Source organism: Canis lupus, chromosome 12, assembly GCF_048164855.1.
Source record: "Canis lupus baileyi chromosome 12, mCanLup2.hap1, whole genome shotgun sequence".
Taxonomy (NCBI): Eukaryota; Metazoa; Chordata; class Mammalia; order Carnivora; family Canidae; genus Canis; species Canis lupus.
Window position 1 is genome coordinate 51,502,157 of NC_132849.1, and position 27,088 is coordinate 51,529,244.

General features: G+C 39.7%; 1 long non-coding RNA gene across 1 annotated transcript in view; it reads right to left on the minus strand.

Annotated features, from left to right (window-relative positions):
• Positions 1-7,912: 7,912 nt before the first annotated feature.
• Positions 7,913-27,088, minus strand: part of LOC140600739 (uncharacterized) — a 53,688-nt gene continuing 34,512 nt past the window's right edge. Inside the window, exon 3 of the long non-coding RNA XR_012003906.1 lies at positions 7,913-8,713. This is a non-coding gene — a long non-coding RNA (uncharacterized lncRNA). The remainder of the gene's footprint in view (positions 8,714-27,088) is intronic.

Here is a 27,088-nt window from a genome sequence, read left to right on the forward strand (position 1 = left end):
CCTCTTCTAGGACCATTTCCAACCTCACTTCATTTCCTAAACCTCTTTCTTTCCATGAAACACACCAAGCTCAGTGCTTCTGATGGCTTCTCTGCATCATTCCCCTCAGGAATGCTTTCTTTCTGATCTTGGCATAGTTGCCTTTTAGCCTAAATGTCACTCAGAGACAGCCTTTTATTTTACCTTACCATCCACTAACTATTCCTCTGCATAGTCAGCATCGCCGTCAAATTGTTTCTGTATCATCTGTCTGTGTATCTATTTGACCACTCCACTCCCAACTAGAATATCATCATTATTAGAGAAAGTTCTTTGTCTATCTTTTACAACACATTATCCTCAAGATATAGAATAGTGCTGAGTACAGTGAGGGCTTAAAATTAAATAAAAATAAGCATTGAATGAATTGATCTCCTTATCATGCTGAAATGAACCTTTGAGATCATTCTAGTCCAACACCCTCATTTTACATATGGGGAAACTGAGGCCCAGAGAGGAAATCTTATTTTTCCAGAGCCATTTTATTGAGCAGGGAGAAATATCTTCCACATTTGCCCTTTAGAACTTTCTTTTGTTTGAAATAATACCAGAGACCTGCATATAAAAATCAATATATGTGAAACTCCACTTTATTTTCTGTGAGGTTCATCAGGTCAGTTCCACAAGCTGGTCTCAGCAAAGAACCCTGTATCTCCCCTCCTGCCCCCCGCCGCCCAGGTAATCTCTAAAATCCCAACAAGTCCTATAGAGTAAAGAGCTGGGGTTCTGGAAGTCCTAGGAAACCATAGCCTTCACATAGGTAGTTTCCACATATGTTTGAAGAGAGGACAAATGCTGAATTTTGTTAGAGTGATAGAAAACACATGTGTTTTCTCACTTCATATCCCAGAGAAGTTAGCTGTCAGTCTCAGCTCTTAGCTTCCATTTCTTCCACCCTTAAAAGACCAAATATGTGCCAACATGGCTGCATCCCAGACATTTGAGCAATATGAGGCGGATAATTGGGTAGGGTCAAAAAGAAAGGCCTTGGATGTCATTGGAAGGTGTTTGGCTTTTAAAATTTCTTTTCTCTAAAGTCAGTGTTTTGCCATTTAACATTTTAAGCAAAGGAGTGATGTGATCAGATTCAAATTTCAAAAGGACCATGCCGGCTATACGTGCAGGGGATGGATCAGAAGTGGTTAAGACTGAGAATGAGGATGGATTCTAAGGTTGTTATGCTCATCTAGTCAAGAGATGATGGGGGCCTGGGATGCCTGGGTGGCTCAGCAGTTGAAAGTCTGCTTTCGGCTCAGGGCATGATCCTGGGATCTGGGATTGAGTCCCACATCAGGCTCTTTGCAGGAAGCCTGCTTCCCCCTGGGCCTGTGTCTCTGCCTCTCTCTCTATGTGTCTCTGATGAATAAATAAATAAAATCTTAAAAAAAAAAGGAGGTGATGGGGCCAGAAAGAACACAATGACAGTAAAGAAACAGATAAATAAACATATTTGAGATATTATCATATTAAGGATGTATCGTTAACCGGACTTTATTAATATGGTCCCTGTTGCCAAATGCGGCCATAGGCTGGTTTCTGGCCAGTGAAAAGAAAGCAGAAGTGATATGAGCTACTCTCAGGTCATTTCCTCCAGAATTCTTACTCTGGGTTCTGTACATATTTCCCCTGAGTCTGCTTTTGGTAGCTGTCTAAGATGGGCAACCTTAGAAGCTATATTTATATAATCTTAGAAGCTCCCTTCTGACTTACATGAGAAGGAATCATGCCTCTGTCTTAGTTAAGCCCCTCTAGTTTTATATACGCTTGTAGTAGTGTAGCATTTATCCAACTCCAGGCATGGGGGAAGGAATGCCAATGCAAATCCTGAAGGGACAGTGGTAAGGTCTCTTGCAACAGCTTCAAAGGGCCAGTGCACAGAGCCATCCAATGTAGGACCCTCCCGGACAAACCCATTTGATAATTTCATCAAAGGAGGTCAAAAGGATTTTATAGAAAATACATTCCTGAGTTTCTGAAGGCTTAGAGACACTTCTATCCTCTAAATAACTTACGTTATTTTAGCCGAAATAAAAATCCTAGTCTACACAAAGAGTGAGGTAAAAGAGTATTTATTACACTCTTGTTTATATTAGGAAAAAAAGCTGACGTCAAAATATATGTCTAACGATATACAACCAAGTGATTAAGTTTTGGTAATTCAAAAACTGCAATATTCACAATCATAATCCAAGAGACTATAAAAGGCCATGGTAAATACCTCATGGTCTGATATTGAATTATCCAAAAGGAGTTTTGATTCCTGTGTATTGATTATGACAGAAGGAAAAACATCAAGTACATGCTTGGGATTGGCAAAAGAGCAATTATTTTAGACAATCAACAATTCTCACATTTAACTCGTTGCTAATTCTTACATGCAACCCCTCCAAATAACTAAGGTTTTTACTATATAGACAATGGATTTTTTCCCATTAAATCAGTTGCAGTTATTTGTTCAGTAAACATATTGAAAATCTGGGGCCACTCTGTGCAGTGCATCTGGAGTTTATGATGCCCTGTCCTATGGGCTTGGGGCTCAGCAAGGACTCTAACACAGTTCTGTCCTCAGGCTCTCTCAGACCAGTAGGAGAGACAGCTTTGCAAAAAAAATCGGAGTGCCCTGTCACACTTAGGCTTGCTCTGCTCCATCCTACTGGATGCCATCCTGATAACTATGGCTGGAAAGGCTCACTGTCAAAGCCTCCTGCCTCTAGAAATCAATGTCATGGTATAATCACTAAACCGTGTACAGAAATAAATCATAATTGACCAAGATGCTGAGGGAATGGTTTGTATTGCGGAAAATTAATTTAGTTTCTTCCATTCATTCAGTAAATGTGTATTAAATGCCGTCTAAGTACTCACTATGTTATAAAGAATAGAGTCAAAATAGAGTAAAAACTGTCTCCGCCCTCATGGAGATCATGTTCTTGGGGGCTGGGGCAAATGAAAGAAATATAAACACGTAAAATATCTGGAATATCAGGCAGCGATAAGAGCTATAGAAAAAAATAGAGTAGGGCAGGTCGAGGGCTGGGGGGAAGGAAGGAATGCTAGGTTATGAGGCGGGAGTCAGGAATTGTAGAGAAAGGGGCTTCTATCATAAATAGGGTATCACAGAAGGCTTCATGGATAGGGTGATACTTACACAGAGAACTGAGAGATCTTATTAGATCTTCGATTTGAATTTTAAAAAGTCCTTTAGAAGTCCATGTGTTATAGGAGACAAGGTATTATTAAATGACCCTAATCTACAATCTCTACTAATTTATTGGAGTCTTCGTGTAGGCCGTTATTCCTCTTGGGTCCTCAGTCTCTCTATTTTCATATTAAGTGTTTGGACTAGTGTCTGAGAATGCTTCTGGTTTTTGCAATTTCTGACTGAAGCACATTGAGAAGGGGAAGAAAGTTCTATGTGCAACCTGTTAGGTTCATACATTCATTCAACAATGTGAACCGAAAGCCCAATGTGTGCCAGGCTTGTTGCAGAAAAGAAAAATGACAGGTTAAGATGAGTCTATCTTCCAGGAGCTTACAGTGGACTATGGGAGATAGGTAAGACTTCCCCCCTGTGACTCAGAGGCTTTGCCTGCACCTCCCTGCTGCTGGCTGAGAAGTGAGGGCTCTGTGCCCTCCACACCTCCCAGCCACATTGCACACTCATCCTGGAGAGGCACAGAGCCCAAGACCATCAATCACATGCAGCTGTCCAAAGAGGGCCGGGCATCACAGCATCCCCAGGGCCCAGCCTCTCCCTTCAGGAGAAATGTGCCCTAGATGGAGGAGCTGTCTCCATGGATGATGATGATGATGGATGGCCCAAGGAAAGCATTTTTCATCTCCGAGCGGTACACGTGTGCATTCTCGCTCTGGGGCCAGGTTCTGACTGGGATCCTGCTGTTCTCCGTTTTCTTAGCTGTTGTCACCTTTTCCCCTTTACTGACAAATGGACCCATTTTGCAGCCTGAGTGACTCATGACTGCTTGAGGAAGTCTAGATTAACTCGTTGTGGCATAGGAGCAAAGAAAGACAATTATTTCCAACTTGCCATCTTAACCCTCCATCTTTATCTTAGCACACCCCTGCTGGAAAACCTCTCATGGTTCCGTCTTGTCCATGGGATATTATCCAAGGTCCATTTCCATCTGGCTCAGACAATTCCAACCTTCTCTCCCACTAATAAACTGTGTAAGCAAAGCTTTCACTCAAACATGCCATGGATTTTCCTACCTCCACACCACAGCCGCGTGATTGATTCCTACCAAGCTCTTGCCCAACTGTATGGCCTCTGCAAAGTTGTCCCTGATTGCCCCGGGCCACTGAACTCTCCTGTTCTTTGCATGGTTATTTAGCACAAAGCTTAGGGTGCTGAGTGCTTTTGTTCACAGATGAAAAGTCTGAAGTTCCCTGCCACTTGTAGGCCAGAGGCATCTTGTCCTATCTACCCCTCCTCTCCAGCAGCACCAGGCCGAGTCCCCAGCACATGGGAGTTGTACAAAATTGAGTTAGCTGATTGATTCTTTCAGTGGCCCTCTCTAACATGCTCTGATTCCATCAGCAAGTGGGCAGGCAACCAAGTTTCATAACTTGAGCCTTGATATGCTTAAGATGAGGTGAGGTTTTACCAGCCCCAGGATGCAGACAGCACAAACAATTATGTCTGGAGCCCAAAGCCAATGTTGACCAGTGAGTTGGGGATTGGGCATTTCTGGGTCAGAGAAAGCAACTTTCTGAACCAAAAAAGTTCAAGTTACTGGCTTAGTCGCCAATTCAGATTTGCCTTGTAGATCTGCCTTAAATAATAGATGAGTCTCTCACTTCTCCGGAACATGGCAAGCTTTATAAGATAATTGTGCTTGCAACTACACAATTAAAGGGTTTTTAAGTAAAAGAATCTTCAATGTCTACTGCAAACTGGAGTAAATCCAGATCACCTAGACAGCTTGCTCTGGTCCAGGTTGGGCTCTACCTCCACAGTTTCTGACTCAGTGGGTCTGAGATGGGTCCTGAGGATCTGCATTGAGGATGTGTCTCCAGGTGATGCACATGGCACTGGTCACACTATTGAGTCTTCGCCTATCCTAGCACTTCCCTTTTTTAGTTTATTATTTCCAAGACTTTGTCTACATAATGTCATCTTTTTATATTGATATTATCTATTGTATATGAAATGTTTGCGTTTCATTTATTCTTCTCAATTGTAAAGGGTCTATCTCCTGCTCATGATAGGGTCTATCTCCCTACATTAGTAGGGTTAGCATAATGCTAAGATAAAATTTCACCAAATAAAATGAACTTTCAGAATTTGTGATGAGACATTACCCTAAGAACCATGGTAAGAATTACTTCGCCCTTGTATGAGAAAGGAAGCTTATTAAGGAAGCACTCAGCCCAACGTGATTTCATTAGGAAATTAATTTGACTAGTTAATTTGATTCATTAAATTGATTCAGGGTTCAACTTTTGTCTGTTTCCACCATTTCTTGGTCTCCAGCTCCTGGAACAGTAACTAGCACTAGAGGTGGCTGGCATTCATTAAATATCTGTGGGATGATTGAATGAATTTTAACAAATAGACGTCTCCTTCATAGACTCTCAATAATTTAGAGGTCTCTAGAATGAGCCTAAGTGCAGGCAATTGGAGGGAGTTTTTTCAGCACTTAAGTATCTTGCCTCAAATGAGCCATTTATCAAAGAATAATCATGAACAGTTGTAACTGGTTTTCAGGCACTGCAAGAGATTTCTACCTGTATGTGCAAACATACATGTACACAGGAGATATACACCCAACCATGTCCTTTGAATAGTCGTGCAAAGAACCCTACATCCACTGGTATGCTCTGTGTGGTGTATGGGTTCACCAAAATGCTATTACACAAGGCTTTCTATTTTAAATAAGAAACCCTTCTGTGCGCACATCAGTTCAGAATCTGAAATTAAATGCAACATGGGAAGCATTGTAAGGGACCCCACTTCCTACTGTGTATTACATGAAATACTAAAGCCTTTTCTTTAATGTCTTTCCAATTAAAGCAAATAAGCTAAGCAATATTGTTGGCTTATCCCTGTGCCCTTTTACCAAAACAAAATAGAGTTCCTTGTGCACGTGGTTCTTAACATTTAATCAATAAACTGGAATGATTTGAGGGTCTGGCTGTCTTAATAAGGGGATTGTGAAAACACAGGGCAGTAAATTAGATTTAAGAAATTTTCTAAAATGAGGGAAAATTACATTATAAAAGTGACATTAACATTCCAAAGTCCTGAAACCTCAGGACTGCAGAGCTCCTGAGCCAAGTAGGGATCAGTGCAGAACACAACACTCAGATTCGCTCTTGTGACGTGGAAGGTGCAATATGTCAGGAATAGTGGCTTCAGCCTGAAGCTGCAGGAGACCTTTCCCTTCTCGACCACGGGGCAGCTGCTTGAACTAACACCTTTGACAGATTCTGAAAATGTTTCACCCCCTGCCATCCCTTGGCCAAGAATGGCTGAATGCTAGCCGAGTGTTTTCTCAAACATTCTTGTTAATGACCCAGCTGTGAAACTGCTTGCAGGGCAGCTTCTCTGGCACGGTCATTACAATATTTCATTCTTCTTGCTTAATTTCAAGCAGTGCTTCCTCCATACATAAATATATCAAGCTATATACAAGCCAGAACTTTTATCTGCATTGAGGGGTTTAGAGGGTTCGTTTCTCTTGCTCTGTAGGACAAGAAAAATCGTTGTTTCCCCTTTTGATTTAGAGATTTGATTTATGCAGGTTTACCGTCCAAGCTTCTGTTTCAGTTGTGCAAACTCTCAGGTTTGTGTGCATTTGCTTGGATTTACCGACCTGAGTTTAATTCTTGATTTATAATCTGTAGGCTTCAGATGAAGAATGAATTTTGATTTAGGGTAACACATTCTATATGGCTTATATTTTCCACTTAGGGTCAACTATTAGTTGGTTTTAGCACAACTGAATTATGGTCTTCCTAGAAGGCCCTGTTTGATGAAATTAAGATGGATTGAAAACCAAATATTTCCCATATAACTACATGAAAGTTTTCTCTCCACAAGGCTGACTGACGTAAAGTGGGTCCCCCAGAGAGGAGCACCCAGGCTTCTCCGTAGGCTAACTGATTGTCAGTAGGTACTAGAGACCTCTAGCCCTTCTCCCAAGATCATAGATTTGTTTCTTCATTCACTCAATAGTTTCAAAAATATTCCCAAAGATGTTTCACACTATGTCACATCAGAGGATAAACATACTCTCATCCTCAAGCAATACCCAATGTTCTGAATCATTCAAAGAAACAAGTGAAAAAAAAAAAAGACATCACATACTAGTCTTAATGTATATATAATTTAGCAAATTCTTCTATTTAGGTCTTTGGAAACATAAAACCAATAGTGTTCTGATGGAAGGTGGCTTCCTAATTGTCAGTGATGGGATAGATGGGACCATTATGGGCGTCTATCTTCTCATCCTTTAAAAAAAATCCAGTGATTGAACCTCAGAATTATATCATCCAACTTGCATATGCTCCTGGTGGATTAGAAAAAAATTTTGAGGAAATGTGAAAGGTTTGAGGTTTGAGGAAATGTGAAAGGCATTTTACAAATCCTATCTCATCCTCATAAAAGCTATGAGAGAGTAAAGATATTAATGAATTAATAGTGCTAATATGAAGTGGCAAGGGTGTGCACCTGCCAGATGAGTGTGCACCTGCCAGGTGAGTGTGCACCTGTCAGGTGAGTGTACCCAGGAGGCAGGGAGGATGATGATAGTTGGGAGGGAGGGATGTTGAAGGGAGAAAAAGAACAAAACAAGATTTGCTACAATCCATCAGGTTCCAACATCTTAGGGATTATTTATTTTACCAGAATAATAATAACAATACAATAATTAATAAGGAAATGTTAGTTCTAACCAAATTTCCTTCTTTTTCTCACTTCTCACTACCACCCCCACTTGACCCTGCCTAGTCCTCAGCAGTTCCTTCCTGCTGGCAACAGTTTTCAAGAAGAAATACTTAAAAGGGAATATTATTTATTAGGATTCACTGACTTATTTATTGATACTCTCTCATCCACAAAGGCACAGATTTTAGACGAAATCTTCATTTATGAGGCTCCAAAAGTCACTGTAGATAGAGAGCTGAGATCAAACACTGAAAGCAGCAAGTGTGTTTCCATCATGTAGTGGCTTGAAGATGTCTTCATTATACTTCTTTCTGCTTTCTGGTAGAGCAGACTTGAGTTTCTCCACCTTGGCAATACTGACATATTATCTTTGTTGTGCGCTGTCCTGTGCCTTGCAGGATGGGTAACTGCACCCCTGGCTTCTCTCCACTGGGCAGTAGGAACTTTCCAGGCATGACCATCAAAGTGTCTCAACATTGCCAATGTCTTCTTTGGGGGGAGAACCACCCCCAGTTGAGAACTCCCATGGTAGAGGAAACACTCCGGGTCCAAATGTACCATGCAACCTTGGCTCCCTTGAATCTTGTCTTCAAGCATGGGTTCATGGCAAAGCTTACTGGGAGCATTGCAGATGAGGAAGGAGAATTTCCTTCTGGCCGAACTGAGGGACGGGTGTCAGCTAGGGGAGGACTGGCTTGCTGCAGTGGTAGTAAAGAGCAGGAGCAACAGATCAATTGTTCATCAGCATGGAGACTCTTCTGGGTCCTGTAATACATACATACTCTTAAAATATAGTGGAGTATTATATTTGCAAATGTATCTAGTCTTGAAACATCCCCTTTGCTAGTACTACATTGTTTAGGACAATATATCCCTTATTGGCTACATGTAATAAGCAAAATTAATTTGCAGCATAGGTTCATTAATACTATTATGGTGACTATTATTATTATAATTTTCCTCTAAAAAAGCAGTTATTGCAGGATCACCTAAAATGAATATTAAATGTCACACATGCCTGATCCACTTAAAGCTACTGGAGACAAAATGTATGTAATAAGTACTTTTTAAATGTATACATTATTTTGCTTTTCTCTTTTGCATTTTCCAGAGCTGATCTCTCCTTGCTCTGAGTCTTGAGGCAGACAGTCCCAACTCCAGGCATGGGAAGAATGTCAACATCATACCCCATGGACACATCATGCCCTACACGTATTGACACAAGATCACAGAAGCCACAGCCCTTGACCATAATCCAGCTGCCCACTGGAAGAGAAGCAGGAGAAGGGAGAGGGACATTGGAAAACTTTCTGCTGAGTGAAATAAGTCAATCAGAGAAAGACAATGATCATATGGTCTCACTCATATGTGGAATATAAGAAATAGTGAAAAGGACCATAAGGGAAAGGAGGGAAGTTAAGTGGGGAAAAATTGGACAGGAAGACAAACCATGAGAGACTCCTAACTCTGGGAAACAAAGGGTTGCAGAAGCGGAGGTTGGGGGGGTGGTAATTGGGTGATGGGCACGAAGGAGGGCACTTGATGAGATGAGTGCTGGATGTTATACTATATGTTGGCAAATTGAATTTAAATAGAATATTAAAAATAAAAATAAATAAATAAATAAATAACCCTTGCCAATTTCCTCCTAAAACCTAACATAAGCTGAACTTCCTTTTGTATCTTCAGACTTGCCATTGGTTCACTGTAGTTTGCTTGTCCCAAATTGCAATTGCTCTGCTATTCCAGAATAAACTTATTTTTTACTTAAAAAAAAAAAAAGAAAGATAGATAGCTGAGGATTTATGTGGATCATTTACTAGAGACAGACTTATCTAGTCTTGGGGAATGGACTGAATTACCAGACAGGAGGAAGTATAAGAGGTCAACTTAGTTATTGAGGAATAATAAAATAATGAAGATACACTCTCTTTACAAATTTAATTACAACTGCAGATGTATCTGCGCTTACAATCATTAAAGATACCACCTCTTTCTGTGTATGTATTAAAGTGGCTTATCCAAGTACCTGGGACTAGTAGGTCTTACTATAGACCTTCAGGAGTACTTCGATAGAGTGGTCTCTATATTATTTATGTCATTACAGTATTTAATGACTTGATTTAGTTCAATGTTTATTTTTATGCTGACCTTATATTTCCTGTGAGTGATGTTAGTTTTCTGTTTACAGAAGAGATATACATTTCCCTTTAAAGTAGATTCAAGGGTTTTAAGAAGTGAGATGATTTTTAAAACACTAAACAAATAATGGTGCTGGTAGGTAGTGAACATGGTAGAGATGATGATGTTGGTACAGAATGTCTGCAGTCGGCGAAGCAATGCTCTAAGAAAAGTGACAAGGTCCTTCTCCACATGAGTGGCACGAGGAATGAACAAACCTCCTACGATCCTTTTATCACCAGGAACATCACCACCAGGCTGGGCACAATAAAAGAAGGCTGGTTGGTCAAGGAAACAGCGAACAGAATGAAGGGAACTCACTTCCTGAGCCTTTACTAGGTTCTGAGGGCTCCGTATTTACTGCTCTGATTGAATATTCGCAGCTGCTCCCTGTTTTAAATAAACGAGGCAGAAGTCCAAGAGTGAAGAAATACCCAAGTTAAAAGGTCTGAAACTTGAACTCAAATCTGCCCAATTTCCTAAGAACTGAGATAAGACTACATCAGAATCTGAAGTTAGTCACAGAAATTCATTTCATTTTATTTTATTAAGATAAAAATACTATTTTATTTATTATTTTATTTTATAAATTGTATTTATTTATTCATGAGAGACACACAGAGAAAGGCAAAGACACAGGCAGAGGGAGAAGCAGGCTCCCTGCGGGGAGCTCAGTGGGGGACTCCATCCCAGGACCCAGGATCATGACCTGAGCCAAAGGCAGATGCTCAACCACTGAGCCACCCAGGTGCCCAGAGATTCATTTTATAAAACTGTGCAAAGGGTAGCAGCTGGGCTGGAGGTTTGTTTCCTTTGAGACTTCCCTAACAGCAGCTGGATAGGGCTGCCCCTCCAGCTGGGAAGCAAGAAGAGATATCCTGCGCCAGGGACTAAAGCAGGGGGTGCAGAGACCAGGCCCTTGAGCACCAGCCAGGCACCCAGGACCACATGGGCAGGCAGGGTCACAGCTAGACGAGAGGGGCAGGTGAGAGTCTACTGTTGTAGTCACCCTGCGACTGAACTGGAATCCTGCCACAGAAAGATCCAGCAGGGCGTCTTTCAGTTTACACTCCATCGACATATTTCGATTCGGGTTTCTTGCAGTAATCCGGGGGTACACCCCAGATCCTCCTCTGGTACTGTTTAGGTTGCTGGCTTCATGAGCAAATACTTCCCTCTAGCGGCACTTGCTAGTCATTGCATGTCCCTGTTCCCCGGGTGCACCACTGAGAACTCAAAGAAGACCCCAGGGACCCCAAAAATTCTCTCCCACCCACCGACCCACCCACCTTCGTAGCTCTTCCATTTGAGTCCAGATAAATTTCTTAACTCTCAGACTTTTGGTTTACTCATTTAAACACGGAGCTGCTGCAGAGATTAAATCAGAACAGTGAAAACAAGTCAGAGAAAATACGCCTTATGCTTTTAAACCTTTGAAATGGGGAAACGAGGAAAAATGAGTGGGAGAAATTAGAGAGGGTGACAAACCATGAGAGACTCCTAACTCTGGGAAACGAACAAGGGGGCAGTGGAAGGGGAGGTGGGCGGGGGGGAGGGGGTGACTGGGTGATGGGCACCCAGGGGGGCACTTGACGGGATGAGCACTGGGTGTTATTCTATATGTTGGCAAATCGAAATTATATATATAAAATAAAATGTGCTTATGTTTGCATATCATCTTTCTTGGTTAATGCCTTCTTTGCTCTTTAGAAGAAAGTATATTTCACTATTGTTGATGCACTGTCCTATGGATATCAGTAAAGACAAGATGTTTGATGTGTTCATCGGGGCATCTGGAATCTTAGTGATTTTCTGTCTACTTGTTTCATCTGTAAGTGTAACCTTGACCACTTCCCAGCCCTGGGTGAGGTCATTTGTTCAGCTCACAGCAACCTGGTATCTATCTCTTCCTTGCCCAACCTCATGGGGTTTGACCCTATGCATTTATGGCTTAGTATTTAGCAAAAGACCAAAGGGAACCAACCCCTCTGCAGACTTCTGTGTCTCCTTCTTTGCCTCCTCGTTTCCTGTCCTCTGCCCTCAGACTCCCACCACCCCAGCATCTCAGACCTCAGTACTCTGTCTCTTAGTCTCAGGACACTGCTGGGCTCTGCTTGGGCCCTCCTCCATGCTGCTGCCCAGAAAGCGCCTCCATGCAGAGAACAGTCCATCCAGCAAGGCTCACCTGATTCACTTCCCTTCTCTCAGTGGTCTCCGCACTGTTCTGCAAGTCATCTAATATGTGAAAGCACTGGCTTCATATAGTTAATCCAGTTGTCTGACTACTTGCAGTGGGAGCAAGTCTGGAAATCAGGGTCTGAAGTTGAGTCCCAAGCTGCCTGATATGAGTATCATCATAGCAGATTTACTTAGGTTATTATGTATCTGGAATATATTTTTCTAAATTTTTAATTTAAACTCTGTCCTTTTTTAGTTTCTAAAAAACAGCACAGAGTTGAAATTTTAAAAATACAGGCTGAAGCTTCCTTTTAACTAACGTGAGTAGGGTCCATTTATACCAGGGGCAATTAGTTTTGCAATCAGATTTATCTACTATCTTGCTTTGTGTCATTTGTTTTGAGTTTTTCTGGTTTGTTTGGATTTTTTCCTCTTTGCTTTTGCCTTCCTTTGTACTGATTGAATTTCTCTTTTGTTTTCCCTTCTTACTCATTACATTTTCTCTTCTCTCCATTAATTGGGTAGTTATATTTTTGTAGCTATTTTTAGATCTGAATTTGAATACTTAACATTCTTATTAAGTTAATTAATTGGTTTGCCCTCTTCCTGAGCAAAACCGGTTTACTAACTCTTCATATGGGTCTAATATTCTGGTTTAATGCATCCATTGTATTTTATTTTATTTTATTTTTTTTTCATCCATTGTATTTTAAACTTCAGTTATTTATTTCTTTATTTCTAGATGTTCTATTTTTTAAACTATTTTCAAGTTGGATGTAATACTCTCTTATTCCTTGTTCATGTTTTTCCAGTATCTCTTTAGTTTCCTAAAATATATGAAATGTACTTGCTTTGCACTGTATGCCTGATATCTCAATATAGTTTTGAAATTGCCCTCTCTGAAATTCTGACTTGAAAAATTTCTGAAAATGTATTTTTTTTTTAGTAAGAGGGTAGACAACAGTCATTCATAAGCAAAATCCAAACTGCATTGCTGTAAGACTATCTTAAGCTTCTGTTGGTACCATTTCATGTATTTTGCTCTGAGATGTTTGATTATGTAGTATTGTCACAGACCTCATTCTGGCTGCATGGAATCTACCATGAATGGATTCTATAATATTTCTAAATATCCCCAAAATTCTGAATTCTGGACTGTATCCACTTCCAAAGGTTTCCATTAAACAATTGCAGGCCAATTGTACTTTTGTGGAAACGCCTCTACTGTCTGTTGTTGATATTGGTTCTTGGTCCTAAAATATTCTTTTGGCTGCAACTTCACATTCTTTACAACTTCATCTTTGGGGATTCTTCAAAGTTGTGTTGAAGCACTGTTCCTCTCAAGAGAATCTGTCTCTTTCAGTTCCCTGGGAACATTTATCAGTCATGGAGCACTTTGATTTAAATTCTCTGCTTGTAAGAGCTGGTTTATGACTACAAACCCATAAGATAAGTAACGTTTTCCCCTCAAAGCCAACAATGAAATAGGTACGTGTTCTTGTTGTCTCTTTCTGTGGGGGAGCTTTGTTTTTGTTCAGTGATCCCTAATTGATCCTTGGATTGACTGGATTTATTGCCTGTCTCGTGAGCCTTATGCAGCCATTGGAATGGAAGTTCATGGACACCAATGATTGGCAGATTCCCCTGAAGGAAAAGCGAAGCTTAGCCTTCTCCCATCTCACTCTTTCTGGGAGAAGTAAAAAGTCTTTTATTTCTTGCAAAATCAACAACGGGTTTAAAATAAGAAAGTTTTTCTTTTTAGCATATCTGAAGATATTTTTCTTGGGAGGGTTTGTCCGTTTGTTTGTTTAGTATATAACATTACCAGAAAAAGACACCCCCCCATGGTTTTTCTCCTTCTGCTCTGCCAGTCTTATTGTGTGGCTTTCACTCCCACGCTTGTAAGAGGGCTGCTGTTCTGCTAAGAATCTTATCACCACTGCAGGTAGGAAGACATGGAAAGAACAGTGGGAAGGAATAGTGTGAACTGTTTCATCTCTTCATTTTCATCAGAAAGATATCATCTTCCCTGAGAGACTCCTGACAGTTAATTAGCCAGAATTGTGCAAAATGACTATGTTTGCTGCAAGAAAACTGAAAAAGGCGCTGGACACATTGCATTATGCATAATGGGAACTGTTATCAAGGAAGAATGGGAAAATAGATATGTAACAGGAACCTAGAAGTATCTCCCACAGCCTGGAATCATCAGGATAATAGCAAACATAGACACATATTTTTTTCTCACTCTGGGTCACACACAATGACAAATTAGATATGATATTAAAAATGTGGAAACATCGGAGTTTCTCAACCTTAGCACTATTGACATTTTTAACCAAGTGATTTTTTTTTCTCATGGGGGACAGTTCTGTGCATCGTGGAATGTTTGGCAGCATCCCTAGTCTCTACCTCTATACACACCAGTATGACCCCAGTACCAGTAGGGACTATGGCCATCAAATATGTCTCCAGACATTGTGAAATAGCCCCCTGAGGGGAAAATCACCTCCAACTGAGAACTACTGAAGATGTGGACACAGATGTAGATGAATATAGATATATTTATATAAAAATGCACATACAAATACATGCACTCATATACATGTGCCCACAGAAAAATCTATGTGGATATGTGCGTGCATAGTGAGATTTCTTTATTGCTCATCTCTAACATTGAGACTGTAGGCTTTGGGAGTTACAGCTTTTGATGTGGGTCTCTTATTTAACTTGCATTGAGACTATAAGAGGGAAGTATTATTTTGTTCCCCATTTACATAGATGGGTAAACTGAAGCTCTCAGAGATGAAGAAACTCACTTAATGCCCTTACAGTTAGTCAGCCACAGGACTGGGACATGGACAATCTTCAAGACTAATTTTGTGTTGCTTTGATTTTACATAATCTTGATAATGTTATACTTGCTATTACCCTTCACAATAGTTATTTCTAAGTCTAGGGTCTTTTGTTGCAGGCAATTGTCCTGTGATATTCTGTCTCTTGGCCTTTATATGGCTGTACCTTCTAGTTGGCCTCTCCTCATCTCAAGGATTTCCTTGTGTCAGGATCTCCAAGATCTCCATTTCTCCAGGCTCTGCTCAAATAATATCATATCTATGTAGAAATATTAAAATTTCACATTAGAGGGTGGGCCTCCTCCAACTACAAATTACATAATTCTAAAATTCTATAATCCTCTAAGTAGGCAATCCTGGATGAACAGATATCCTGTTATATGGCCCAGATCCCCTCTTCAAGGATGAGATACTTTTGTCTTGGCAACTGGAAATAACCTCTTTTTTTTTTTTTTTTTATGACTTAGGATCATGACTCTGACAGGGAATGGTCTCTTGGCTGTAAGAAGCTGCTTTATCCAAGCTTATGCACCTCACAGGGGGCAGCCCATGGCCAATGACCTGCTTAATACAGGGTTACAGGGCCTAGTCTCGACGTCTCAATTTGGAACATTCTAAAATGAGATTCCAGCTCCAGGACTTCCACTGCACTGGCTGAAGCCTCAGTTGTAACAATCTGCATAATTGGTCACCTTCTCTTTCTGCTCACGTCTGCCTATCTCACTTTTTTATAGATGTATCTCCCAAAAGTATCAGCAATATACTTGCATCAACCAACTATTTGTTTCCAAGTTGTGTCAGGGTAATTAATCAAGATAGGTGATGTCAGAAGTGGATCTAAGAAGTAGGCCTAGGAGAAATGGGTGGGGCACTGACAAGTTTTTCTATAAATTATTAAGTAAAATGTTTTATCTAACACCCACGAATTCCATGGAAATTTTCAGAAATTCTTCCTCATGCCATAGTGAGAATGTTCAAGACTATACCATGTAGGCCAGTGTCCAGAACAAGAGCCATTCTCCTCCTCCTGTCTCTTCCTTCTAGGCCTCTCTGTGGGGAAATGGGACCTGGCAGCCTCTGCAATCTCCCTAGGTAAAGGATTGCCCCGATCCAACAGCAGAGGGCAGCAAAGCCCACATTCTGATCCCAGAGGCACTGGGATTGCCCACAGTCTCAAGGTGCTTAATTTCAGAAAACTTTGTTGCTGAAGACTAAAATCAATTAAGTTATCAGTCTGGGGTGAAGATTCTAAATAATTAGCAAAGGCAAAATCCATAAATATTGAGAAAAATGAATCAATTCCAAAACACAAGGAAAGACCAAACCGAAAATGCATTTCAACTCTACCCCTACAGAGACTAAGTTTCTGAAAACTTGGAGCCAATGAATTAGATGTTCACACTTTAGGTCAGGCTGTCACCTTCATGTCACTCATCCTCCCATGCAATTTATTTTTGAAACTCTTCCACTAAATGGCCAAAGGTCACTAGGAAGCAAGACAGATCAGAGTCCTGACTTCAAATGGCCTTCAATGCCTCCATCAACAATTGAAATCCACAGTCTAAAACTCACTGACTTAGGTACCATGCACTGAATGTGAGATAATCTTAGAAGAGAAATTAGAAGGAGACATCTTGCCTTACTGCCCACTGGTGATCAAGTGTGTCTGCATCATTTCGGCAAGGTGCCTCGCAGATTAATCACATAAAACAAAAGCGTGGTCTCAGAATATGTGCTAGAAGAACAGACACAATCAAAGAGCAATAGCATATGAAACTCTTCCTGTTCCAAGAAGAAAAAAGGAAATAAAGAGAATCATTAGCATTAAAGCTAAAGGGCTCCTTAAGATCATCTTATCCAAACTCTCTAATTTTACAAATGAGGTAACAGTCTCAATGAACTGAAGGGTAAATCATTCACAGAGAACCAGAAACCAGCAGCTGCAGGATGTATTCCCTCGAGTGTAAGTTTGGTTTATTTATTTTCATTGCTATAATTTTATTCTCTTACTCATATAAATCATAATTCATTAATGCATTTGGTTTGCTTTCAGTGTCTATTACAAACAAGGTGTTTTATGTATTGTTATGCATATCAGCTGGCACTCACGTGGCAAAGCTTCTCTGGGGCAATTACCTAGAAAAGAAGAGGTGAATTGCAGAGTGCACAAATTTGCAAGTTTTCTAGATAACGCCATCCCTTTCCCAGCATGGTAAAAACAATTCGCATTCAAACAAGCCCTGAGTTAGTATTCCCATCGTTCCACATCCTTGCGGACACTTGGAATCATGTAACTTCATAAGTTGTGTCAATCTGGTTGGTGTTTTATCTCTTTCATTGTGGTTTTAATTTGGATTTGCTTGTTCATTAAAGAGATTGAACATAAAGTTTAAAAACTAAAAGTGTTTCCTCCTCTGTGAAACACCTGTTCTGACCTTTCCCCATTTTTCTGTTTTTAGTCTTATTGGTTTGTAGTAGTTCATTATATATTGCGGATATTTTTCTTCTGACTGCTACATGCATTGCAAATATTTCCTGGCATATTTTGCCATGTATTGTCCACTTAATTATGATGTCTTTTGAAAAATGGAAAACTCTTAATTTTATGGTAATAAAATCTTAATATTTTCCTATATTGTTCATGCATTTTATGTCTTATTTAAGAAATTCTCTCCTATCTTGATGGGATTTTTTTTTTTTTTTTTTTTTTTTTTTAGAAGGGGAGAAGGGCAGAGGGAGAGGGAGACAGAGAGCAGAGAGTCCTAAACAGCATGGAGCCCTACTCAGAGCTTGATCTCATGACCCTGAGATTATGACCTGAGCAGAAATCAAGATTCAGCTGTTTGACTGACCCACCCAGACGCCCCCGATGGGATATTCTTCATAACGCCTTCACAATTTTAATCTTTTACTTTTCATACTTAAGACCTTATCCCATCTAGACTTGAATTTTTGGTAAAGTGTGAGACAGAGTTCCATTTAAAATGTTTTCATACTGATACCCTAGTTATTTTAAAACCAATAAATGCATCCCTTCCCCAGTAATCTTCAGCTACCTCTGTTATGTTTGAAGTTTCTGTATATGCCATTTTCTGAGTATTCATTCAGTCCCATTGTTTGATTTGTCTATCCTTTGAACCAATACCATTTATCTGTTCTTCCCAACATCAGTCATAGCCACCATAGCCTTTTAAGAATTATTGATACCTGATAGGATCAGTTCTTCCACCTTATACTTCTTCAGAATCTTTTACATACTCTTTGCCCTTTACTTGTTCATTTAAAGTTTAGAATTACTTTGTCAAAACCTCTTGGGATTTTGATTAGAACTACATTGAATCTGGGACACCTGGGTGGCTCAGTGGTTGAGCGTCTCTGCGTCAGCTCAGGGCATGATCTCAGGATCTGGGATGAGTCCCTCATTGAACTCCCTGCAGGGAGCCTACTTCGCCCTCTGCCTATGTCTCCACCTCTCTCTGTGTGTCTCTCATGAATAAATAAATAAATCTTAAAAAAAAAAAGAGTTGCATTGAATTTATAGATCAACTTGGGGTGATTTTATATTTTTATATCATATTAAATTTTCCTATTCATGAACATGATATTTCTCTCAACTTATTTAGGATTTTAACAATTGTCTTTCAAGAATGTTTTATAATTTTTCCGTATGTGCCTTACACAGATTCAGTTAGACTTAGTCCTGGATATCTTATATTTCTATATTTCTCTTGCAGATGCTATGTTTTTATGAAATCACATTTTTAAAACTGTGAGCTGGAGTATAAAATAATAAATAAGTCAATTTAATATTATATTATATTATATAGAATTATTAATCTAAATTATTAATTTTAACAATTTTCTTATGATTCTGTTTGTGTTCTCTGTGGAAACAACTATGTTATCTAGAAAAAATGATAGTTAAATTTCTTGTTTCCAAATTTCCTATTTTTCTTATATTAGTTTGCTTATATTATGCTTCATTTTTCATAGATTAGTTCGTTGGCTAGGATGACCAGTAAATGGTTAATAGAAGAGTTGACATTTAGCATCCTTGTCTTTCCTGTATCTTTGGAGAAATACTTTTATTTTATTTTATTTTATTTTTTAATTTTTATTTATTTATGATAGTCATACAGAGAGAGAGAGAGAGGCAGAGACACAGGCAGAGGGAGAAGCAGGCTCCATGCACCGGGAGCCCGATGTGGGATTCGATCCCGGGTCTCCAGGATTGCGCCCTGGGCCAAAGGCAGGCGCTAAACCGCTGCGCCACCCAGGGATCCCTGGAGAAATACTTTTAATGTTTTATTATTGAGCATGATATTTTCTGTAGGATTTTTTGGCAAGATGACATTTATCAGGTGAAAAAAGACCTATTTATAGCTTGCTAAGATTCATTAACAATAATAGAAATATTATTAAATATTTTATTTATTAAATTAAATATTTATTTATTAAATATTATTAAATAATATTATTAAATATTTTTAGGGTTTCAGGGTGCCTAAATGGCATCTGACCCTTAGTTTCAGCTCAGGTCATGATCTCATGGGTCATAAGATCAAGCCGTATGTGGGGCTCCTTCCTCTGTGGGAAGTCTCTTGCAGATTGTCTCCTTCTGCCCTTCCCCCTACTAATGTACTCTCTCTCTCTAAAATAAAATAAATAAATCTTTAAAAAATAATAAGAGAATGTTTAATGTCATTGAATATTCTTTTAACATTTATTGAAATGATTCCATAGGTTTCTCTGTTAACCTCTTACGATATGGTAGGAACAACGCTGTCCATGTTCTAATCCTTGGAACCTGTGACGATGTTAGCCTACAGGACAAAAGACATTCATGGTAATTATGAAGCCCAAAGATCTTGAAATGAGGCGATAGATGATATAGGTTATACAGGTGGGCCCAACTAATTAGATGATCCTTAAAAGTGAAAGAGAAAGGCAAGAGTGGTTCAGAGATGAGGTGCTAAAAGGACTCAACCCACTGTTACTGGCTTGGGAATTGGAGAAAGGAAAACATGTACCAATGCAGCGGCCTCCAGAAGCTGGGAACAGTTTACTCCCAGCAAGAAAACATAGTTGTCAGTACTCAATCACAGAGTACTGGATTCTGCCAAGAACCCCAAAGAACAAAGAAAGGAATTATCCTCTAGAGCCTCCAGAACAGAACGCCACCCAGAGAGATCTGCATCAGACTTCTGACATTCACAACTGTAAAACAAAGAACTCGTCTTATTTTAATCCAATAATTTGTAGTAACTTATTGCAGTTAGCAATAGAAAGCAAATAATATTAATAGATTTTTTATATGGAATCAAATTTATCTATCTCACTTGGAGTTTCAACTTATACAAATGGTGGTTAGTATTCAGATAAAATACTCCAGAAAACCTTACATACATGTTATCTCTATATCTTCCTTTCCTCCAGTACTTTTTCCCCCGAAATTCTAACCTTTTGTCTCATTTATTCAGTGAGAACACATATCTCATCTGCGATGCCCTCCCTATGTTATCATCCAGAAAGTGTAATCCTCTGAAGAATTCTATTCCTGCCCTGTCTGTTTCTCCCTATCTAAAACTAAGGGTACTTTTAAAGTTCTTGTTGTTTATGGCTGAAAGATAAAGTGTTCCCAGTTATGGAATTATTGGATTGCACTATGTTCCCTTCCTATATATATATTTGCTTTGGAATTATTCAGAGACCACAGGCTGCTATATTTCTTCTTAATTATCTTTCAATGGGGCATTTACCACGCAGGCTGTTATTGCCCCCAAAATACCATAGGACACATATTCTTGACTCTCTCCCTTACTTACACAATGTCACTAGAGCCTCCTCACTTAGATATATTAAGTGAAAAGTTGGATGTTGAGTAAAAAGTTTATTTGAGGAGTGGTTACTGGTACTTGGGGAATAGTCAGCTGTGGAATTGTGTCTCTGAGTTTCTCTGCAAATACCAGAACATCTTCATGATGTTTAAGCATATACTTTCTCTTTCAAGAATGGGGCGCCCCTAGATCTTGAGTTTTATCACACAGCCATGAGTCAATTGCCCACTTTGGTGAGAAGTTGGGTAGTAACGAATCCTCTCTTCTTCCTGTTTGGTGGATAGATGTGTCATTTTTCCTGAATTGGGGCTACTGGTGAAAAGTCAGCAATGTCCAAATATTACCTGTGTTGTTTGGAAGCTGGACCAGAGAAAACAATGATAAAGTCTGGCATGTAATTTCTCTTCCTACCCTACCAGCTCTGCTAATCTATAGACTATAATGAACTAAAATTAACAAAAATTTTTTGTCCTGTATATGGCCTATTTATGCTCCAGTCTTATCACCTCCAAGCATGGAAACATTAGTGGAGACATTCAGAAATCCTTATCCTTATGTCCACACTACTTTCAACTTTGATGTTAAGCAGTATTTGTCTTTGTTGACATCAGGTCGGTCTCAATATAATAAAAATAAAGTTGCATCTGACAGAAAAATATCAGAGATTATAGAGATCAGGGGACTGTTCTTAGTTGTAGAATAGTTGAGATTTTCTATCTCATTTCAATGGGATCATAATAGAGCTTTTTGTAAGTGTACAGTTACTTTCACTACATGTGTTGGACTAAAAGCAAAGACTCCCAAATTATAAAAAAAAAAAAAAAAAAAAAAAAGAGTAAATTCTATTTTTCCTCCCATCACTTCAGCAGGTGAGGACATGGGACACTTGTCTTCCTCTCAAGTCTTTGGTTCTGGGCTCCTCTGAGGTAACTTGTCTTTTTCTGTAATTAAGTCATGATTATCCACCAGCAGCCCTTTCAAGGTTATCACTGTTGTAACATTGGTGTTTCCAAAGAGACCGTAATGTGGAGGGAAAATGGTCTTTAAACAGACTCAAGACATGTAATTGAGATTCATTGTGCACATTAAAATGCAAATGTTTGTGATGTTCACTGTACAAAAGCACACTACTAGGTAATGTGATATTGAGCAGGGCCCACAGCGGTGTTCCCAGCACAGTGCAATTCATTCCTCTCGAATGTGCTTCTCATCAAGATAGAAAATATTTCTGATTAGGTATGAAGGGTAAATGAAATCAGAGCAGCCTGGTTTAGTGGGTCAATCACAAATACATTCTTGTAATTGGTTCATTATGGAAAGTCAAAACTAAGAGGAGGATTTCTCTGAGTAATCTGAAAATTCATTCCCTTCCTGTTAGCATGAATAGGTTGTTAAAATATTCTCCTTCTCCCTATAATTACATAAAGTCCAAAAATTAACACCTAAAAACCAGAATATGTTATGAATTCTTCCATCAACATTTTAAACCTGATCTTTAAAAAAAGGGTAATTTAGAAATAGGTGTGGTTACTTCACCTTAGTTCAAATCTGAAGCAAATCTTGAACAAAGACAACAATGTCTGGTGTCACTGATCAGCTACTCTGGAGGATTCTGGCTGTTTCCCTGCAGTCTGCCTGCACTCAGGAAATGCATCCTGAGAAAGGAGTCAGGGGAAGGGAGAGTGGTAAATCATATTCACGTTTGAAGTTATAGATGTAACATGTACCTGAAGGCTCTTATTGGCTTGGATGATTCCTCAGAAACTGGGCATCTGAGAGGAGTGTTTGTTTATATTGTCTATGTCTTCTGAATTTTGTGGGTTCAAATTCAAGTTTGACTTTTTTTAAGGACCTTATATTGTAAGAACCATTTCATGTATCTCTACTACGGACTCCATTTGGACAGGAAATATATATCCTATACAGCTTTATACCTTCAGTGCCCAAGATGATAGAGACTTCTTTTTTGCCTTATGCAATTCATCCTTTGATTTCTGGCTATCCTGTCCTTCCTAAATTTCACTGTGTATATACAAAGATAACCACTAAGGATCACAGGGCTTATTATTTATTTTAAAATGTCAAAGTTAAGGAAATGTGGTGCTTTAAGAGTAGATTTTTCTAAGCCAATGTATACCAAACAAAAATAGTCTGCCATAGAGTCAGATTGAGAAGAAAGATAATATCCTCTTAATAGACTTAATTTAGTTCTCAAATAGAATCAATAGGTGACAGATCCTTACTGCTAAAAGGGGTCTCAAAGGCCATTTACCTTATGAGTATTATTAACTTATCAATGAGAATTTAACATGTGGCAGGCATCTTGCAAGAATCAGAGAAATGGTAGTGAATCAGAAAGTTCCCTGCCCTCAATGATAAGGGCAGTGCTATAACAGTATCAATGCATTGATTTAATCTATGTAATATGCATCCTGATGGCCAATGATATGGCCCAAAATTCTGGCCCATACTCCATCAACAACTCACTATGAATCTTTGAACTTGTCTCATTAATTCCTTTGAAACGTACTCATTTGCAGAGGAAAAAATTAAGAAGGGTTACAGAGGTGTCTTGAACTTAAGGTGAAAGAATAGGCATACAAGTTTGCCCCTCTCTTCTTGATCCCACTGAAATAAGAAAGAAAAGGACAAAGAGGAATAAATCAGTAGTGCTAAAGTGAAGGAAGTGGAGAATAGAAACCCCATTGATAAAGAGTTGTAAAACTTCTAAAAGAAAATTGTAGAGAGGAGTGGGTTGACAGATAAAATGGAAATGGAGATTGTAACAGCATAGAATATGCCATGAGACAGCCACCATGGAGGTCACAGATGGTCTCCCCAAAGGACCTCAGAGAGTTACTGAATTCAGAGTCAGCCTATGTGTTGGGCTCAGGAGTAACAAGCTGGGTAGAAGGAGCAGTTAGAGATTATTATATGGGACAACTGCACAAAATGTTATGGGGCATTCTCTTCTCTTTCCCCAGCACATGGAAATCAAGAAGCCAATATTTGCCATAAGAAAATACACTAGGTGGAAATTTGCAAAGAAATTAAGTGAAATGCTTTGGATAATTGAAGTCTGCTACCATAACTCTGGGGACTCTAGACTAAAACTTTCTTCTCTTTGGCAATTTGAGTCCACCCCCTTCTCACTCTAGAGTTAAGCCTGATCATTAACTGAACTCCTACCCTGAGACCGTATCTGGAACTACAACCCAGGGAAGAGCCTAGCCAGCAAGCTGACTGACTTCAGTGATGCTTGGATAAAAAACATCCTAGAGAAACAAAATAAATACGACAGCAGATATCTTTGAAAATAACGCATGCTAGAACACAATTGAACAATGTCATTTAATTCAGAAAAGAAGACCTGAGGATTCTTTCCTCAGAAAGAATTTCCCTGAGGGGGAAATATCTTTCAAATATGGAGACAAAATAAGGACTTTATAAACATACAAGAACTCACAGAATTAATTACCAGCATATACTTACAAAAGAAAATGTTACAGAAAGTCTTCCAAGCTGAAGGAAAATGAAATTGTATGGAAATATATGGTTCTGCACAGAGGAGTGAAAAGCATCTGAAATAGTAACAAAATGGGTACATATAAATACTATTTTTTCGTATTATTTTGATATCTGTAGGAGATAACAGACCACTGAAAGCAAAACTGGTGACTGTATTTCTGAATTTTTAATCTATGCATAAGTGAACTGTGTGATGGCAATAACATAAAGATCATTAGGAGAGAAATGCAAGTATGCTGTCCTAAGGTTCTCTCAGCATCAGAGAAGCAGTATAATATCACTTGGAGGTAGTCACAAGTTAAAGATGTGTATAATTTACCCTAAAACAACCACTGGCATAACAACAAAGAGTTATAGCTACTATCTAGCATAGAAGTTTACATAAAATTGTAAGATATGCACAATCTTAAAAAAGGCAGAAAGAGGGAAAGTGGAATAAAGAATAGGTGGAAAGTGGAATTAGGAAAAGTTTCAATGACTATGTTCTTGAAGAAGGATGAAAATGACTGTGAGGAAGCTGGCAGTGATGGGACTGCTGTAGCTGGCAGGCAACCCCAATGGGCAGGGGCCTCAGACAAGGTACAGGACCAATAGCTTGGAAGAAGTTGAAAGGGTCTAAGAAAAATGTTAACCATATTTCTGGGACACTTGGGCCAAAATACAATCTAGGTATTGAGTTGGCAGAGATAAGGAGACCTCCTAATGTATCTTAGTTGGGACTACAGGATTGGACCTACATTCTGGGAATAGGAAGCTACTAGTATCTCTAAGGTAACAACAGCCAAAAATTCAAAAATGTCTTTGACAAGTCCCAGGAAACAGTTCTCCAGCTGTGAAGCCATCAGGCTGCTAGCAGGACCAGAGGGAATAAGACCACCAGAAGGACACTGCTGGGGCTAAGTGGCTCCGGACTGGTACGCCATTGGAATCCAGGACATCATGGCCTGGTGTGGGAGGATTCCCATGCCCAAAAGAACTCTTCTTGAAGGCTTTACACATCCTCCTCCTGCTATGGCCTTTATTCTGGAAACCCTAGTTATCAGCTCTTGCCGGAAGCGTAGACAGGAGAACAGCAATCCACCAGCCTATGCTGGCAGCTTGCACTGAGACGAGTGGCTAGTCTCACACTCTGGGAGACTAACATGGCTTCCACATGATTCTCTGTTGCCAGATGCAGGCCTTGGGGTAATAGACATTCATCCAGATATTTTAGCGCACACCACTATGTGCTGAGATAGACTCTTGGCCCCAATACCAGCCTATGTCTGTAGGGTCTAATTGGGGTCTACTGCTCCACAGGGGACTGCTTTCTTTTTGATCCCACCTGTAGGTCCTTTGAAATCAAAAGTAGGAGGCCAGATTTGGATGGGACTCTAAGAATCTAGTATAACTCCCTCATTTAATAAAGGGAACTGGAGGGGTACCTGGGTGGCTCAGTTTATTGAGCACCCAACTCTTGATTTTGGCTCAGGTCATGATCTCAGAGTTGTGAGACTGAACCTCTTGTTGGGCTCCATGCTGAGCATGGAGCCTGCTTGGGATTTTCTGTCTCCCTCTCTCTGTGCCCCTTACCTCCACTTATTCTCTCTCTTCAAAAAAAAAAAAAAAGATTGGATGGATAGGTACATAGATACATAGATAAAAACAAAGATCTACCCATAGATAGGAAGGGAATTAGAGGCACAGAGGAGAAAGAGCCTTGCTAAATGCACCTACAGGTGAATATTGGACCAGAATAATTAAGCCCTGCCCCCTAGGCTAATGCTATGCCTATTCTCCCTGCATTTAAAAGACCTAACTCTGGGAAACGAACTAGGGGTGGTGGAAGGGGAGGAGGGCGGGGGGGTGGGGGTGAATGGGTGACGGGCACCGAGGGGGGCACTTGACGGGATGAGCACTGGGTGTTATTCTGTATGTTGGCAAATTGAACACCAATAAAAAATAAATTTATTATTAAATAAATAAATAAATAAATAAATAAATAAATAAATAAATAACCGTGGACCAGGGCAGTCTGGGTAGCTCAGCGGTTTAGAGCCGCTTTCAGCCCAGGGCCTGATCCTGGGGACCGGGGATTGAGTCCTGTGTCAGGCTCCCTGCATGGACACTGTTTCTCCTTCTGCTTGTGTCTCTGCCTCTCTCTCTCGCTCATGAATAAATAAATAATCTAAAAAAAAAAAAAAAAGACCACTGGACCATGAGCTTGGGACAATGAACCTCATCCTGGGAAGCCCAGGAGGGGACTACCCTACTCCATGCAGATGCCTCCTTTCATTTCCTTCCAGCTTGAAATGCTTCTTGAGATAAAGTAGGATCTCTGTGGGTTGGCTTGTGCCATGTCCCCAAATTTTAACTGCACCAGGCACAGCTCTTATTATGGCTGAGGCAAAAAGACATTTCCTATTATTGGTCTCTCTAACCTTTTAGGAATCTAAACTGATAAATGTCACTGGCTGTGGAAGGTGACTGACAAACAGAGGCCGCCAGAGCACTGTCACAGGATGAATGACAGCTGAGGGCCTGTAACCTTTTCCCACCAAAATAGGGAGACAGAAAGAATT